This window comes from Podarcis filfolensis (genome assembly GCF_964270895.1).
Source record: "Podarcis filfolensis genome assembly, chromosome: 16".
NCBI classification, from domain to species: domain Eukaryota; kingdom Metazoa; phylum Chordata; class Lepidosauria; order Squamata; family Lacertidae; genus Podarcis; species Podarcis filfolensis.
Window position 1 is genome coordinate 39,488,099 of NC_139620.1, and position 19,653 is coordinate 39,507,751.

The 19,653-nt window shown below is 44.1% G+C and overlaps 1 long non-coding RNA gene across 1 annotated transcript; it reads left to right on the plus strand.

Annotated features, from left to right (window-relative positions):
- Positions 1-10,016: 10,016 nt before the first annotated feature.
- On the plus strand, positions 10,017-18,705 carry LOC310751442. The gene is made up of 4 exons (XR_014542502.1): positions 10,017-11,272; positions 12,400-12,669; positions 14,604-14,752; positions 17,575-18,705. It is a non-coding gene; the product is annotated as an uncharacterized lncRNA (long non-coding RNA).
- The last annotated feature ends 948 nt before the right edge of the window (positions 18,706-19,653 follow it).

Consider the following 19,653-nt stretch of genomic DNA (forward strand, 5'->3'; position numbering starts at 1 on the left):
GATACAGGCCACCCCATGTGCCATCTGCAATTTGCAGTTTCCTTCTTAGCAGCTGTCTCTGTATAACCCCCCCCCCCCAACTTTCTCAAGTTTAGACTACAATCTGAACTGCTTCTTTGGAGTGAATGTAAAGGGTTGCTTATGCAGCAGGTCCTAACAGTGGGACCACGTGCAACATCCAAAACAACTTAGGAAAGTCCTCAAGCTTCAAAAGCAGTTTGTATTCAAACTGTATGGGGCTGCTGTTGGGGGATTGCAGGGGGACACATAATAATACCCTCTGCAAATGCAGAGCTAACAGTGGGGTTTCCTATGGCATCATGAGCGCTTTTCCCCACACAATAACTGCCACCTTGAGAGATTATTTAAAGCTGCCTGTGCACAGGGAGAGTAACAAATAAAATGGCCCTTGTTCTAGCAGTAATTGCATGGGTCTAGAAAAGGACTAGCATTTGTGCAAAAGATAATAATATAAAAAAGTGTTAACACGAATGTGCCCGCTGGACTCTGTGGCCTGGTTATGACCTGAGGCCTAGAGCAGCTAATGACTCAGCCGTTTTTATCATGGAGGGCGGAAGTGGTCGCGAACTACTGCGGAGGGAGGGAGGGAGGGAGGGGGAGAAGTGATTGCTGGATAGATTGGCACTCGAGGGCAGCCTTCTCCTGCTCTGATGGATTGGTGCCAATGCCGTACAAACCATTTGATCTGCATCAGTCTGGTCTATCAAAGGGGAGAGCATGCTTTGCCTCTGAAGCGGGAGGGGGAATACAAAGCAGCTATTATGGAGACGCATATTCCTCTCTGACTCACACTAGGATTCTGGCTCGCGCAAGAGCTCCTCATGCAAGAACATAAAAGCTCAGAGACACTGGAGCGCTATAAATAGGGCATATAAACTTTCAACTGACAAGGCTCTGATTTCGTTATTGTACCAAAAAGAAGGAAGCACAGATAAGGGCTGACAAACAGGGGAGCAGAAGGGAGGGGAAGAACATGGAACAGAAATTTGCTCCTCTTAGTGACATTATTTATGGCAAGTCAAATGCATTTAGAGCTATTACTTGGCACATCCGATTGAATGAAAGGGGAGAAAAATAGATGAATCTGCCTTTTGTGGCATCTCCTCCAGCGAATCTACAATTGTGCGTAAACACATATTTAGTTATAATGAATATGATTTGGGAAGGATGAAAATAAATTCAAGAAACAAAACAAGAAAGAGGGCTGAGATTGTAAATGCAAACCTAGAGTGTGGGGCAGATTCTGCAATCGGTTGCTGTGGGTGTAGATGAACAAGTGATGGGATGTGGATTGTCAAAGAAAGAAATACTGGGGTCAAGGCGGACAGTTACTCAGTTATAATGTTGATCTGGCAGCAGTGAAAAAGGCAAACTGTGTTATGGATTATTAAAGAAGACACTGGGGAAAGGACAATAACTTTATATAAATCTATGGCATGGCTGTATTTAGAACACTGAGTACCGGTACATTTATGGTGAAATGTTATTGTAGGAAAAATAGCAACAACAACAAAAAGGTACCAAAACAACCAAGGGAGCAAGCAAACTGCCTGGAGAAAGGCATTTGGAGAAGGATAAGAGTCTTGGTGCTTCATTAACTTCTAATTAAAAACAACAAGGGAATAAATGGATGTGTCAAGAGCAGTCTGGGGCTTTTCGCAAATCCAGACAGTCTATTCTCTTCCTAACTCATTCGCTGGAGCCACAGTGCAGTCACAGCAGAAGGGATGCAGGACCAGCGGACAAGACGGCCACATTCCACAACCTCACCAGGTGGTTTTAGGAAGGCTACTATTTTTTCAGGGAAGGAAAAAATTTAAAAATAAATTCATTTTTTTTTTAAATCAGGAAATGGACAGAAGAATACAGAGTGTTTCTCCAATCTTGTTTCCAGCAAGTATTAGGATTTGCTCCCAGGCCCAAATTTAGGATCGCAGCCTTAATTGTTATAAATATAATGGCATGGAGGCGATGCTGTTGTAACCCACTTTAGGTTAGGCTGCCACCTGGCAGTAGGTCTCAAACCACCAGTTAAAGACCAGTGATCTACTGCAGGGATGGATAACGTCTGGCCCTTCAAGTGTTGTTGGGCTACAACTTCCAGCATCCTTAACCCACTGAGCATGGTGCCTGGGGCTGATGGGACCTGGAGTCCAGCAATACCTGGAGGACTGCAGGTTCCAGATCTCTGATGTAAAGGAAGAAGCAAACTCTGGCTGTGAACACACTTAGCAAGTGTGCTAGATGTGCCTATTCCTTGAGGTGTCTGATTTGGCCACAGTAGCACACGCCTTAGATACATCCCATTTGGATTAATGTAACATGCTCTAAGTGGGGCTGCCTCTGAAAAGCATGACTCCAGCATGACTAAGCCACTTCTGGCAAACCAGAGCAGCGCACGGAAACGCCGTTTACCTTCCCGCCAGAGCGGTACCTATTTATCTCCTTGCACTTTGACATGCTTTCGAACTGCTAGGTGGGCAGGAATACACCTTTAGGCACCAGGTGAAAACATTCCTCTTCAACCAAGCCTTTGACTGACTGACATTTTAAATTGTTTGATTTCAAATGTGTTGTGGGAGGGGGAATTATTGGTTTGTTTTTGTTCTTATTGTTCTTACGTATTTTGTGTTTTTACCGTATATTCTAATTTTATGTTATGAAACTGAGATCCTGAGATCTATGGATGAAGGACAGTATACAAATTCAACTTCAACTGGCTCAAAGAGCTGCGGCCAGATTCTTGACCAAGGCTGGTTATTGGAGCATATAACTCCCTTGTTACAACAGCTCCGCTGGCTACCAGTCTATTTCTGGGCACAATTCAAAGTGCTGTTTATGATCTATAAAGTGCTGGGATGCAACCTTGCCCCTGCTTCTTGATCTCTCACTGGTTTTTGAGACCATCGGCCATGGTCTCCTCCTGAACTGGCTGTGGGGAATGGAAATTGGGGGCATCGTATACAGTGGTCCCAGTCTTACCTTCAGGACCAAGACCAGAGAGTATAATTGGGAGGGTGTTTTTCAGCCCCTTGGAAGCTACATTTTGGGGTACTGCAAGGGACAATCTGATCTCCAGTGCTATTTAATATCTACATGAAGCCGCTGGGAGCAGTCATTAGGAGATTCAGGTGAGGTGACATCAGTATGCTGATGACACTCAGCTCTACTTCCCCATAACATCTGACTCAGCAGAGGCTGTGGAGTCCCTGGGCCTAGATGCAGTGGTGAGATGGATGAGGGAGAGAGAACAAGCTGAGCTTAAATCCTGGCAAGACAGAGGCACTGTGGGTGAGTAGCTCCCATGTCCAAGAAGTTGACCCATTGCCTATCTTGGATGGGGTTGTGCTCCCCCTGAAGGAGCAGGTTCATTGTTTGGATATCCCACTCTGTCACTGGAGGCTCAGGTAGCCTCAGTGGCTAGAAGTGCCTTTTACCAACTGTGACTACTTTGACAGCTAGGGCCACTCCTGGACTGGAAGAGCCTGACCACAGTGGTTCATGCCCTGGTCACTTCAAGACTGGATTACTGCAATGCACTCTGTGTGGGGCTCCCTGCATGCTTGATCTGGAAGCTGCAGTTAGTGCAGTTAGAATGCTGCAGCACAATTGCTGACAGGAGTGAGGCCTTGTCAGCATGTAACACCTGTGTCCAGAGGTCTGCACCTGTTGCTGATCTGCTATACAGCCAAGTTCAGGGTGTTACTGTTAGTATACAAAGCCCTTAACAGCTTGGGACCAGTTTACCTTTGAGATCACCTTATTTCATATGTGCCCACTCAACTGATTCAATCAGCACAACTGGCACTTTTGCAGGTGCCGTGTGATACCCACACCACATTTGTAAGAACTTGGTCACTTAATGTGGTATCACCAACACTTTGGAACTCCCTGCCTATTGATATCAGGCAAGTGCCTTTATGTATTCTTTACAGCAGCTGCTAAAGTCATTCTTATCTAGAGAAGCCTTCTCAAATGTTTAGAAAGTTTTCGTGAGTTTTCATTTGTTGTAGTCTATTCTATTGTGCTTTTAACTTGTATGTATGTTTTAAATTATGGTTGTAAATTTTTAGTGATAATTTTATTGTTTTATCTGTTTTGTAAATCATTGAGTTTTTTCTACAGTCAAGTGGTATATAAATTTTATTAAATACATACATACATACATACATACATACATACATACAGCACTGTAGACTTAGGTCCAGGCTATCTCATACGAACCTGCCCAGGCTATGAAATATTTGGGAAGGCGCTTCTTTCAGTCCCGCCCCCCTCACAGGCATGCTTGGTGGGGACGTGGGGGGGGGGACCTTTTCAGTGGCTGTTCCCAGACTTTGGGACTCCCTCCCTAGACAAGCTAGACCAGCTCCCTCCTTGTCTTTCAGTAGGCAGGTGAAGACTCCCCAAACAGGCTTTGGGGAACTGACCGCTTTTAAAGGAACGGGCTGGTTCTGAAATGCTTTTATTGCAATGATCTGTATGTTACCATATTTATACACACACACACATGCATGAACACTCCACTCCCATTTATTCTGCATGCAGTGCACTTTCACCACTGGTTAATGAAGCCATGTAGACACACAGCATTAGCCATAATCAACATCTATTCTGTAGTTTCTTGATAAATCTTGTGCTTTGATGCTTTCCCCTCCATACCAGCTTCCATCCCATTGAAAACATAAACAATATGCAGGTATTCATGACCCTTTTCCACCCACTGATGTGGACAGACTGCAGGTGACTTGGAAAGACATCCTTCCGTACTGTTCTGTACAGCAACAAGCAAATGCAATTTGAGATGCAGCCCCCCCAAAATAAAAAATACCTTGCTGTGTTTTAAAGCCAGCAATATGTACTTAACTGAATCTTATACTGTCCCCATCTCTATTAAAGTATGCAAACACTTTTGCATAGATCTTCTGGGTTACATAATGATCCATCAACACATTTATAAAGATGTTGCTGCAAGATCCATTTAAAAAGAGGTTTAGTGATTAGAGGAGGAAACCTGCACAGCTTTGCTTGTCTTGTCCCCATTTTATAATTTCATAAAATAAGATTTTAATCACTACTCTTCGACCCTGCCTCTACCATCAGAAAAAGCCTCCCCCCCCCAAAAAAGCGGAAAGATTCACAGGACAAATATGGCAGCAGCCCTGGGCTCTGTTCATTATTAATTAGACTTTCTTTGGTGAGGAAAAGGGAAGAGGGAAGGAAGGAGGAAGCATAATTGCAAGCTTCCAGTCAGAACATTCATTATCATGATAATACAAAAGGGGGAAAAGTGGGGAAAGGATGCCTGACTGCCCTCCTCCGCCAGAATGTCTGCGTGTGCGCAAACATGTTCTAATTACTCTGCAGCGAAGTGTGTCATTTTCACATTTACCTCAGTGCCGAATGAGATTCGAAAGTCAAAGTTAAAAATAAAAAAGGTTAATCAGTGCCTGCCTCCTCCAAGGATTAGGAAAGTCCAGCAGCAGCCCATTAATATGTTTCTTTTCCCTTCAGGCCTAAAACAGGCAAAACAGTATTAAGGAGTCACAGCCCTGTGGATTTATAGCCCACACATCAATTTCTGAGGTAAATTTTGAAGCCGACATAAGCCTGGTACTCAGTGGCTGTACGAGGTCAGCTTTGGTCTTCAGGTTTTGGAGAACCAGGCTGTTGATTTCAAAATTTACCTCAGAATTTGATCTGTGGGCCAGCTTCTTCCTCCTCTGTTTTGCAATCCCGCTTGTGGCAATCTCCAGAATCCATTTTTGCTCTTCTTCAGAATTTCCAGTTCCTTCAGCTGGCTTTTGTTTATGTCAATCCCTGAGGTGGCCCAATCCCCTCAGATAAGGCAGCAAACATGCCCACAGCCTGCGGGGGTTCGCTTATCTTCTGCACCTTTATCATCCACACGTCAAGCAAATGATAAAAGAGCTATAATTTATAGTAATTATTAACAGAGGTCATTTGCAAAGTATTCAACACGAGTCACATCACTTGAAGAATTGCCTTATTGTGCCAAAATACAATAAATGGTTTCTAGTTGGGGTTGGACTAGAGGACCCTCTTGGGTCCCTTCCAACTCTACATTTCTCTGATTCTGTTAATCTAGCAAAGAAATCTGTTGTGATTTTGTCTTGCTTCTTTGAATCTAGCATAATCAGTTTTGCCATATCTACATATTCCTGTGATTTAGCTACCGTTTAGCAAACGTGGGACTAGAAGACAGCTTCCAAACCTTTGTGCTATCAGGGTTGTCATACATGATGTTGCTTTCAATACATACTGTTTGCACCTGCTAAAGTTTTGGGGCAACCACAAGGCTTCATTTCCAATCAGTAAAGACCCTGCAACTTCTTGATGAAATCCTGTGACAGTTGTTCTGTCCCACTTTCATTGCGCCATAGCCCCTCCCAATAGCAGTAATGTGGTAGCATCAGGAAAGCATCACAGAGCAACTAATAAAGCAGAATAAATCTACCACAAATGCACAATTATTGTGTGAAGAACATGTTGCAGAATCCACCCGCAATTAAACAACAACTTGGAGGGTCCTTAGTGCAGCCTGTGCGCTGCAACAATTATTTATGAGACCATAGAATCATAGAATCATAGAGTTGGAAGAGACCACAAGGGCCATCGAGTCCAACCCCCTGCCAAGCAGGAAACACCATCAGAGCACTCCTGACATATGGTTGTCAAGCCTCTGCTTAAAGACCTCCAAAGAAGGAGACTCCACCACACTCCTTGGCAGCAAATTCCACTGTCAAACAGCTCTCACACAAAAGCTTTGGTAAAAATAAAATTGCACAAGTTAACAAAAACAGTAGAGGATCCGTTTCTGTTTAACTGAGTGATCTACATCACCCAGCAAATTTACATGCCCGACGTATATGACAGTAACAACCCTAACTAATAATTATTATCACTCCTAGCCGCAAACTCAGATGAGGCTAAAAGAAGAAAGGCCAGCAGCCATTGCTATGCTCTCCTCCCCGTGCTGCCTCCACAGTGGCCTCTCAGCAAACAGGAGGCTCTGCTGGTCTCCTCCCACCCCATGGAGGAAATGGCGGGGGCTGCCCTGTGCCCCCTGGGGTCTCCCGGGCTCTGCACCCACTCAGCGTGGCCACTTTCCCAACATGACGACCTTTGAGTCCCACTTCAGCACTGATTCCCTCCCTCTGGCTTGTTCCTGATGTAAATCTTCCCTCCCCTCTTCTTCGCTGGTGGGGCAGGTGTCCTGTTGTGGTTCACCAAATGCCTTGGGCTGGCCCTGGAGGGAGGTCTCAGCATGCTCAAGGGAACCCCAAAGTTTTCGGGGGGGGGTGTGCATCACAGGACTTGTTACTGGCTCACTGCCTACCATCTCAGGAGGCATGGCACAAAAAGTTTTATTTAGTAGTTCCCTCTCCCCACTTTCCTTCTTCCTTCCCCACAGGGCGGATAAAAAAAAGCATTACTGTTCTTCATTTAAAAAGAGATGAAACCAGAGCTGAATTCCCTGACAGGAAACAGATGACCTTTTGTTCTGGGAATATGCAGCGCTCTCCCTTTCTTTGACTTTATCACCGAATGAACCCAGCATGCATGAAAAGCAATAAGGCATGAGGCAGTCATCTCTGTTTGGCTTAGTCACCGGCAATAACATTAAGTGGAGAGGCAAAGCAGGCGGGTGGGGGAGGCATTGGCATGAAAGATGAGGGATGTGGTTCAAGCTGTCCAGGCCACAGTAGCAGAAATGTGGATTGATAAAGCCACAGGTCTGGAAAAAACACCAGTTGTACTCGGGCAGTGTGTGGCAATTAGTATTTGTATACTTTGTGGGGCGAGTGGCAGCTGGCATCTCCTGACAGGAATCTGCCCTTATGGGTGATTGCCAGGTGGCACACACGGCTAATTCGTTGCTCTGTGAGCGGCTGTAGCTCAACAGTTAGGGGGCTGTGCAAATCTGTCCCTTTCAATTTCTCATTTTTCCCAAAATGAGTTTGGTTCTTCACATTTCCACATCACTTTGCAAACTTTTTCTTTAAAGAGTCCTCACAAAAATTCAACGGCATTTTAGTGAGAATTTCTCCTAATATACACACTTGTACAATATTTTGCCTATTATGCATATTTTAGCACAGCAATTTCCCCTAATACAATGAATTTTTGTATTGTATATTTGCATATATATTTTCACACAAACCTAGACAGCATCTTAAAAAGCAGAGACATCACCTTGCTGACAAAGGCCCGTATAAGTTCAATCTATGGTTTTCCCAGTAGTGATGTATGGAAGTGAGAGCTGGATGATAAAGAAGGCTGATCGCCGAAGAATGGATGCTTTTGAATTATGGTGCTGGAGGAGACTCTTGAGAGTCCCATGGACTGCAAGAAGATCAAACCTATCCATTCTGAAGGAAATCAGCCCTGAGTGCTCACTGGAAGGACAGATCCTGAAGCTGAGGCTCCAATACTTTGGCCACCTCATGAGAAAAGAAGACTCCCTGGAAAAGACCCTGATGTTGGGAAAGATGGAGGGCACAAGGAGAAGGGGACGACAGAGGACGAGGTGGTGGGACAGTGTTCTCGAAGCTACCAGCATGAGTTTGACCAAACTGCGGGAAGACAGGAGTGCCTGGCGTGCTCTGGTCCAGGGGGTCACAAAGAGGCGGACACAACTAAACGACTAAACAGCAACAACAAACCATTTATTTATTTTATAGAATTTATATACTGCTTGATTGTTTAAAAAAATACCTCAAAGTGGTTTACATAAAGAGTAAAGCAATAATATTATGAGTAAAAACACTTAAAAGCAGCTGTTTAAAAAGTTCAAATAATAATTAAAATTAGCAATGAGCTCAAAACAGATTAAAACACATGTAAACATTCTATTTGTGCAGGCTTGTTGAAACAAAAATGTTTTAAGCAGGCGCCCAAAGAGTACAGTGAAGGCGCCTGTCTGATGTCAATAGGCAGGAAGTTCCAAAATGTGAGTGCTGGCATACTAAAAATTGATTTCTTAAAAATGTGGAACAAATATTATGTGGCACCTAGAACAGTGCCAGTTTTGCAGATTGAAGCAACACACTGGGCATTTATGGGGCAAGGTGATCTAACAGGTATATGCACACTTTACACTAGCATATGCATTTTTCAGCTCATCATTTGGCTGGAGAACTGATTTCCAAAAAGCAGAGAAATTTGAATTTCTAAGGATGGCTTTGTTTCGGTCCGTGCATTGGTTTGGAAAGTGCAAATTAGGTACCATACTTTTCCGTGTATTAGATGAGGTTTTTTTTTTACTCCAAAATAAAGTTAAAAATGGGGGGGTCATCTTATACATGGGTAGTGTAGAGGGGGGATGGGCGATTGGTTGCATTCGGGAGCAGGATCTAGCGATTGGGTGGGTGAATGGTGTCTGCTGCAAGGGCTGCTTTGGATTGGCTGCTGCTTTGTCAAATAGGCGGGTTATTAGTGGATGCTTCAAGCGCTACTTTGGATTGGCTGCCACTTCAGCAATTCGGCTTGTGTTGCTTGAAATTGTTAGTGTTTGCCAATTGGGTGAGTGATATTTGGTTTGGCATTCCCACCCGCCCCAAAATCTTCTCATTTTCTTAAATTTGAGGGCCCCCCCAAATAGGAGGCATCTTATGCATGGGGGTCTCTTATAGACTGAGAAGTACGATAGGTTGTTTTTAAATACAAATGAATCAAATTTATTCTCCTGTCCCTAGAGGTAGGGCACATACTTTGCAGGGTCAATCCCTGGCATCTCAGTTAAAGAAGGATTTGGCAGTAAGTGATAGAAAAGCCCCACCTTTGCCTGAGATACTCCGTTTTGTACAGTGGTACCTTGGGTTACAGACGCTTCAGGTTACATACGCTTCAGGTTACAGACTCCGCTAACCCAGAAATAGTACCTTGGGTGAGAACTTTGCTTCAGGATGAGAACAGAAATCGCGCAGCAGCAGGAGGCCCCATTAGCTAAAGTGGTGCTTCAGGTTAAGAACAGTTTCAGGTCAAGAACAGCCCTCCGGAACAAATAAAATTATTAACCCGAGGTACGACTGTAGTGGGAAACCAAGGCAGGGCAGGGCTATGGGACAGAAATCCAGAGCCCCACTCAGCAGAAGCAGCACAACTGGGTTGGCTTGCCACATTTTGAAAAACGTAAAGCAATACATATATCTCTCTAAAAAGCGTCACCCCACAATGAGATCAATAACTCCAGTGTCTTAAACTGGTAAGAGAGCTACAATGGTTCTTGGATTGAGATAGCTTTACCACAGTTGTCCATGCATGTAACCTCACAATTGGATTACTGCAATGCATTCTATGTGGGATTGCCTTTGGGGCTTTTCCGTCAGGTGATTTTGGTGCAGGTTGTGGTAGCTTGGCTGCTGGTGGGGGCAAGCTAGCGCCAGCATATAGCCAGTGGCGGAGCTTCATGCTCCGGGGGGTGGAGAGCAGGCAGGGTGGGGCTGGCGCATATCCCAGGGGCGTGGTGCTGGCACCCCACCGGGATCACACTGCCAGAGGTGGTGCGCTCCCCCCCCACTCCTCTTCCTCCGCCAGTGCATATAGCACCTTGCTTGTGGGATTTGCACTGGCTGCCAATTTGCTACCAGGCTAAATTCAAGCTGCTGGCATTGTTCCAGGCTGCCCCAATCCCTGCCAAGCCATCTGCAGGATTCCAGGGGTCTTGGCCCTCAATCAGGGTCTGTGCTCATTTGCAGAACTGAAAATGCAGCTTTATTTTTATTTTTTTTGAGGGGGGAGGACACCCGCTTGCCATCATCCTCTGTCTGGCTCTGTCCAGCAGATTTGGAATAAATGTCCCAACAACAGTTGTTTTAAATTACTTTCTTTTGACCCCCAGGGCTCAGAAAAATCTGTCAAAATGTTCAGTCATTTGAAAACTAGGAAGTTACAGTAAATAAAAAGTTAACATCAGGGAGTACCTTTAATGCGGTTAATGAGTATATTTAGCAAAATTACAAAGAACACGCCTTTTTAATCTAATTTTTAAAAATGTAAACTAAAACAAGTTTTATTGGATTTGCTGAAAACCTTTTCAGCACTTCCTTCTTAAATTCCTGCTTTTCTTCCAATGCAGTTTTTCTGTGCACACTCAGTAACATGGTCCGTTGAGATGCTCGCCTGCCATCGTTGACCTTAGCTAGGTCTTTACTTCTCACAAATGACTGCTCTGTGGCACAAGTGCTGCATGGCTGAGCAAAAGAGATGAGCAGAGCCTTTTCGTAGGGTAAAATATTTCTGCCTCTTTTACTAGGTCTGCTATGTTCAGCTCTTTTAACTGCTCTTCACTGATTTTCTTCTTCCACATGGTGTACCATAGTATAGCTTTGGAGTCTATCATTCAATTGGGTTGCCGGTTGGATTGCTAGATTGCGCCACAATATCATCCAAGTGAGCTCAGCGAGCATTTCAATTTCAAATATTATTATTACTATTACTTTTAGTTAAGTATGTTTATTTACTTGATTTAGGGGGCACCTGCCCTTGATCCCTGTCAACATAAATGGGCATGGTGAAACATGTGGATTTAAGTGGTCTCAGGCATGCTGGGCCTTATGTCCTGAGAGCCTTAAAAGCATTCTCCAGCACCTTTAAATGAACTGGGAAGAAGATAATAGGGAATGAGTGCAAGCATTGGAATGTTTGCTTAATGGCTCCCGATGACCCAACCTCATCAGAATGCTATAATACTAGCAGCACCCTTTCCAGTTAATTACATTATGTGGCAAAGGAAAATTATTGGCAACTTCTGGAGGGAAAGAAAAGAAAACCAACCAAAACCATCTATTATATTTAAAGGTTATATTCTCTTTCATCTGAAATTCATTATGGTCTCATAATTACGTTAACAGCTTTTTAAACCCTTGACTCTAGCAGCCCAATTAAGGCATTCTCTGAAAAGTGTTGGTTTGAACTTGGTAGGTGGGAGTGATGGAGGGTACCCAAGCTGGTACCCTCCAGATATTTTGGACTACAGCACTCATGAGTCCCAGTCAGCATGGAACTTCAAGTTCATTCTCTTACGTATGCATTATACTCTTTGGGCATTTACACTTAAAGATAATAATTGTTGGGGACAATAAACTATTCCCATGCCAGTGTGTGTTTTTCTTGATCTGTAGTCCAAAACATCTGGAGGGCACCAGGTTGTGGAAGACTGGGGTAGCTATTTGAAGGGGTAGTGATGGTTAAAGTGTGCTGGTGAGAAAGCAGGTTTTTTCCATGGAAAAAATGTTCCTGGAGATGTCAGGGAAAGCAAACATTAATATATGTTATCATAACCCACACTGCAGCTACAAATCAGATAAAGCGAGGGGAAAGTAGCATCCTTGGCTGACAGTGTTGTTTTTTTAGATGGAGCCAGAGACAGCGGTTATAATGCGAACAAGGACATTTTAAATATACTGTATGTTCAGACCATGAAGATGCAAACATATATGAGATACAACAATGCCCACACCCTCCTCTTGCTCATGACTTGTCTGGAGGAACAGCAGCCAACTCCTAGGGTGTGTGTGGAAAGAAAGACAAAACAGATGGAGTGTCCTGGAAAGGGGCATGGCTGACTAGCTGGACAAGAGTGCTCCATATCCACACTTCAACATTTTGATGCAAGTCCCACAGGTGAATCAAGAAATTTTAAAGGATCTCGTATCTCATCACCTCTTCACCCCAAAATACCATTTGGATCACTCCAAATTACAAATCCCTGTCAATGGGGATGGCCTTAAAAAGTTTGCAGCCTCTCATTTCTGAAGCAACCCCACTGTGCGGTGACACACTACTGCTGTCCTTGCACTATTTTAAGCTTTTGGCCTCACTTTGTGAAAAGTAGTCTCTGGCCCGTGGAAGCTTACGTTGTGTTTACTTATTATTAAATTTTTATCCTGCAGTTCCTCCCGAAGGAGCCCAGGGTGGGAAACAAGTGCTAAGACAAGAAAAATATATTAGAAATGTTCTAATACATTAGAAAGGTCTTACCTTAAAAGGCTTGGTGGAAGAAGACGGTATTCAGTCACCCAGTGAGCTTCATAGCTGAGTGGGGATTTGAACACTAGTTCTCATGAGTCTGACACAAATTTATTATTTATACCCCACCCTTCTGGCTGGGTTTCCCCAGTCACTCTGGGCTTCTCCCAACAGAATATTAAAAACACAATAAAACATCAAACATTAAAAACTTCCCTAAACAGGGCTGCCTTCAGATGTCTTCTAAAAGTCAGATAGTTTTGTATTTCCTTGACATCTGATGGGAGGGTGTTCCACAGGGTAGGCATGATTACAGAGAGTCTATGTTTAGGGGTACTCTCATGTTCCTACTCATATTGAAATACTGTCCCTCAATGAGGCCAAACTTAGATTCACAAAATGTTTAGGGGTATGCGTACCCCCAGAAAAAAAGCACTGGAAATAACCAAAATTCCATGTGAATTCCCTCTTTTTTTTGCCAGTGTTTGACAAAGGAGATGATATTGCTTCCAGATAGGCAGGTGCCCTTTCCTCAGCCCTCAATGAGTGTGGAAGTTTTGTCTACGATATTTAACCCATGAGAATGAAGGATGTGATGAGTTTTGATCCACCGAAGCTCCAGGATTCTATCCATACTGCTAAATCTATTAATTCTAGGAAATTACAAAAATAATGGCTGCTTTTCATGCATACAGGCCTACCTCTCAAAAAATAGATGCAAACAGGGTGGGATTAGAATCGGGGTTAGGGAAGCATCTGCAGTATTGAAGATACTGCTTAAGAAATGTCAAAATACACTATTTGCATCGCCTTGTTTCAATTAACTTCAGAGCTTCTCACAGTGGGAGGCCGCTCTTGATCAAAATAACACTTCATTCCGCTTGCCTTGTATTGTATTTTTTAAAATGCTTTTCACAGCTGACGTAATACAGTGCACTCTGCACCCTGACAGTTGCTATTTCTGCTGGGACCTGGGGCTGTGATTCAGAGAGCAGGCCCAGCTGCATTGTAAGCTTAAAGAATTATGCTACCACTTTAGACAGTCATTGTTTTCCCGAAAGAACCTGGGAAGTATAGTTTCTTGATAACTGAAAGTTGTTAGGGGCCCCTAGACCTGTCAGTAAGCTACAATTCCCATAGTTCCCTGGGAAGAGTGTTGATGGTTAAATGACTCTGGCAACTGTAGCTCTGTGAGGGGAATGGGGTCTCTTCAGAACGCTCAGTGCCCTTAACCCTTTAGAGTGGCATGGCACTGCTTTAAATGTACAGGCTTGCTGAATGGCCCAGATGTGCACCATCCCACTGTTGACCGATTCTTGTCAAACAAAAAACCCTCCTCCAGTGCCAGGGCTATGTGTGTTGGCCCCAATCCCATAGAATGCAGAAAATCAGGACCAGCCCCACATCATCAGTGTCCCTGGTGAAGAGCGTCTTTGGCAGTCCCTCCAACTTCTGATTACATTTTTTTTAATTGTGTATACATAGCTCATTTAACAATTTTCATGCCAGATTTGCATGCATGATTTATCCCTGTCTAATAGGCCTGTATTTATTTGTGCCATATGAACTGTTTGAACTATTTGTTTCAGCTATTGATAATGGCAGGCGTCCACACACCCCAAACCTGATATCCTCAGAAGTTACCTACATCACCTGCAGAAAACCCACAGAATGTAATCCTTGGCATAGATTCCACTTTCCTGGGAACATCATCTTTCATGTAGGAACCAATTAAAAGGTAATCTATAGTCCTGATGACAACAACAAAGATATGCTTGAGACTGAGTGTGGGTGATACCTTCTGAAACCTTAGAAGGCAGAGAGACACCTTAACACAATATCCACTGGCGGGAGGCAGGGCCCTGTGTTTTGCTTGCCTTTCTCTCTCTCTCTTTTTAAGGAGACTAAATTATGCTAAATAGTTTTTTAAAAGCCAGATTAGTTAAACAAGACAAGGCAAAAAAATACTTCATTTGTGTTTATTAGTCGCATGCTCTAGTGGAATGGAAGCCCATCACAGGCCATGCCCCAGCATTACTTTGTTCTGCATAACTTTATCCTTTAGCATTTATTTTGAATTTTGTGTGTTTAATGAATGCTCAGAGTCTTGGCAACTTGTAAGCTATGCCTCCAACTCAGCACTTTTGCATGCATTCTTCTGGAATTGTGAGACGAGCACACAGACATACAGCTTGCATGTCACTTATTTAGCAACTAACTATTTTCACTGATGGTTTGTATATGGAGTCCTGCCTTTTAAACCACTGCCTCCTCATCTTTAAGGCAGGACTCCACGTGGGTTTTCTCTTTCCTCCATCAGGCACTGCTGAGTTGACAGATGTTACAAAACTTGGAGTCTGGCATTATTGTCATTCCACAGACACCTTCAACCTCTCTATCAGAACCAAAGTGAGCACTGTGGCTCAGCAGTCATGGCGTCCACACAGGGCCACTTCAAGGTTTTTTTAAATGAGGCCTCATTTGCTTCGCCTGCATGTTTTTCTGAACTAAACAGCTGCTTGACTAAGGTTCCCCCTTCCAGCAAGACCCCACCTTTTCTGCATTCCATCAATGAGTGGGATGACAAATCCCCCTGGAACTGCTTTCTTTCTCCCACCCCCTACTTTTTTTAAAAAAATATTTTTATTAAAGATTTTAGTTTTCAAAAATATTTGCATTGTTACAAGCGAATAGTAAAGAGAACCTGCACAAGTGATGCTGACACAAAACCCCCCACACACTAAGTAGAATAGAAGCATTGCAACCCGACCCCACCCACCATTCCCCCCTCCACCACTTTCCCCCTTTTCTTCCTAATGTAACACTAATGTCTCAACAAATGAAACCGATCTGTAGAAAATGTAACTTGAAAAAAGAGGCAGGGCACATACTTTTGTAAACCAATAAATCTTTAATAAAAAATATGTTCAACATGTGTGTGTGTGTGTGTGTGTGTGTGTGTGTGTGCATTGTCTCTTTTTTCAAGTTGTGTTTTCTACAGATCAGTTTCATTTGTTGTGAGACCCTAGTGCTACATACTGTGTTAGGTTAGGAAGAAAAGAGGGGGAGGGGCAATGGTGGGTGGGGTGGGGTGGGGTGGGGTAGTTCTGTCCCAGCCCCTGCTTGAGCACTTTCTCCATCTGCCCTTCCAGCCTGAAAAAACAACAACACACACATCCAAGTTGGCTGCCAGCAGAGTTTTCAACTCAAATCCTTCCTTCTGAAAACCCACCTTTCCCAAAACTTGACCTTAATCTTCATCCTCAACCAAAATAAATCCCATGGGCATTTCCAGGCATGAGGCAGTTTGGTTTGTCATGCCAGAGTAAGTGGACTGTTTTGGTCGCAATACTAATTTGCAGTGCTTTTTTTCTAAAAAAATGTTTAGGGGTACTCTCATTTTCCTACACATACTGAAATACTGCCCCTCAATGAGGCCAAACTTAGATTCACAAAATGTTTAGGGATATGCGTACCCCTGTAGCACTGCTCATTTGCATGCTGAATGTCTTCTTTTCTGTCTTAGGAATGATCAAAAGTGCATAGGAAGGGGTGCATCAAAGTGTATATCAGCCTCATGATAATGTTCTGTTTGTAATCCTCTGCGCTGTCACCTGGAATGAGCCTCCCTAAGCAGCTGGACTCATTTCCAAATAAACATGCACAATTTTTCATATATGTGCATCCGTGGCACTCTCTTCATTCATTTGTTTGCTACCTTTGTCTGTCCCAGTCAGATCTTCGCCTCGGTGGCTCCTTGATTGTCAACATTTAGATTATAAACTCCTCAAGGGTTTACAGAATTCTGAAACTAGCTAATAGCACTGTATAAAAGAAACATAAAACAGCCAGGTCAGTATTTTCAGCCCTGCACCAGAACCCATATGCATACCCCAAGTTCCCAAGCCTTTCCATGCTACTATTCAAACACATCCCTAACATGGTTGTTCGGCCTGCCCTTGGAAAACCGACAGACATGATACAGATATCTGCATTTTTGCAGCTTTGGGAATCTAATAGAAGGTCTGGAGATGGAAGGGGGATTTAGGCCAGGAAAATGGGGCCTGGGGAAGACATATACATCCATTACCATAAGTACTATAGCTTCAGTGCATTGGACAGTCAGAGGCACTGTGCTACCAAATAGCTGCTGGAAAGCACAGAAGGGGTGAGTGTTCCTGTGCTCAGGTCCTGCTTGCAGGTTTCCCACAGGCAATCTGGTTGGCCACTGTGAGAAGAAGATGGGTCATTGGGCTACGTCAGCAGGCTATTCTCCTGTTCAATCAGAAACAGACATGCACAATCCAACAACTCTCCACATTAGGTGTTTTCAATCACTTCTATTTTGCATCTTGCTCTGTGACTGCATGAACAACATACATTTGAAGTGTATGCCCCCCCAATAATAATCATGGGAACCGTAGTTTACTCCTTACAGAGCAACCATTTACAGCACTCTTAGCAAACTACAGTTCACAGGAGTCTTTGGTTGTGTGTGCTTTAAATGTGCTTTAGATAGATGTCAAGATGTGATTATGATGTGCAAATCTGGTACTTTAGGGAAAGAGCTGCCCACCAAGTTGAACTGATCATTATCCTTGTGAGTGGGATTGACTTAACACAGGACTCTTCTGTTCTTTGCAACACGTGGTTCCATCTTTAGACCACATGGCATAAGGTAAGAAGTCACATGGCCATTTCCTACACAAAAACAGCACCAAACCGACGCTTGAGTGTACACTATCAGGGAGCCACAACACTGATAGTGAACACGCCTGTATGATACTCATGTCTGCAAGCAAATGTTCACATTTTCCATTTTTAGATGTGCATGGAAATGTTGGGTGCACACTAAAAATGAAATGCGTGAAGCAGGGCTCTACTCTTAGCCTGTGAGCTTTGCAAGCATGATGTGGACATGTACACTCTCCATAGCAAATGCATTACTCAACATTCCACATTGGTGAGCCGAAGAGAAAAAATATTTGGGCCACGGAGAGCGGGACAAATTAATAACTCAACACTGCCCCCGCCCTCGCTGCAGGCTAGGCTGACATCCAAACTCCCAAACTTAACAGTCATGGTTTTCCTCCCCTAACCCTGCCAATAAGCATCCAGATTCTATGCTAAATTAATTTTCCAGAAATTGGAAAGGCTTACATTGATGAATGGAATGCGGGCAGAGCAAGTGAAACTCTCTCCAGCATCCTCCTGACTTAGCCTACTTTTCTGGGCCAAATACAACAAAATGGGTGGGATGGGGAATTAGATCCCATTTCAATTAAAAAACTGAAGACTGAGCTCCAAAGATCAGCCCATTCTGTAAGCTTGCACTGTTTACAAAAACTTACCTGGACAATGTCAAGGCTACTTGCAGGTGGCTCTGTGGTTTAACCCACAGGGCTTGCTGATCGTAAGGTCGGCGGTTTGAATCCCCACAACGGAGTGAGCTCCTGTTGCTCGGTCCCTGCTCCTGCCAACCTAGCAGTTCAAAAGCACGTCAAAGTGCAAGTAGATAAATAAGTACCGCTCCGGCGGGAAGGTAAACAGTGTTTCCGTGCGCTGCTCTGGTTCACCAGAAGCAGCTTAGTCATGCTGGCCACATGACCCGGAAGCTGTACGCCGGCTCCCTCAGCCAGTAAAGCGAGATGAGCGCCGCAACCCCAGAGTCGGCCACGACTGGACCTAACCATCAGGGGTCCCTTTACCTTTCCAGGAGTTGCCTTATAGCAGGATTTGTGTAGGGTTTGCTCCTTAGCCTTTTCTTCTCCTGAAGATGTCCTGCAAGGCAAGAGGTACAGATTTTCCCCTCTACAACATGCGCACTAAGCGCCTTCTTGACTCAGTGTCTGTCTCATCTTCTCACTCTACCGGAGCCTGTCTTCGCATGCAGAGAACGTCCCTAACTGACTGAGGGTTTGAGACCCATTGGCTACCCTCACCTGGTTTGGGTGTCCAGCCGAAGCCGATCCTGGAGTGTGGCCGCTTTCACACACTGACAGCTTCTAGGAGCCACAGGTGAGAGCTGAGTGCAGGGTGGGGACCAAAGGTGGAAAAACATTCCCAGAAGGAGCATGGCATGTCCCCCACCAGAGGTACTACCCCTCCTCTAACATGCCAAACCCTCAGTTAGCAACTGTCCCTACTAGATCCCTGTAGGATAAATTAACACCTAGTCAGCCCTGGCATAATGTGCATGTTTAAAATCTCCATCTCCCCACACCCTCTCACAGCAAGGGGAAGGGGAAGACGGAACATGCCTTCCTTTATTTATGATCAAATTATTCTAACAGAAAAGAGAACTTGATCTTCTGCCCTGTAATAGCTTTTTGGTGTGCCTCTCTGTGAAGAGCTCCGTTTTTAACCTTCAGACCATCATGAGTGTTTTTTATTCTCCCCTTGCAGGCTTTTAGACAGCCTGGTTTCAGCTAAATGTCCTTTGGAAGTACTGACACGGCTGAGCAAATCTCCCCCTGGAAGGTGCCCTGTGTTCTAAGTGTGGCAGGAAAAGCGCTGTGGTGCCCTTTCATTGTCATGATCAATTACCATGAAGCAAAATTCCCCACACAGCTCCTTTGAGGGGAGGGAGACCATTCACTTCATGGTTAGTGCTTCAAATGTACTAGTTTGATTTTTCAA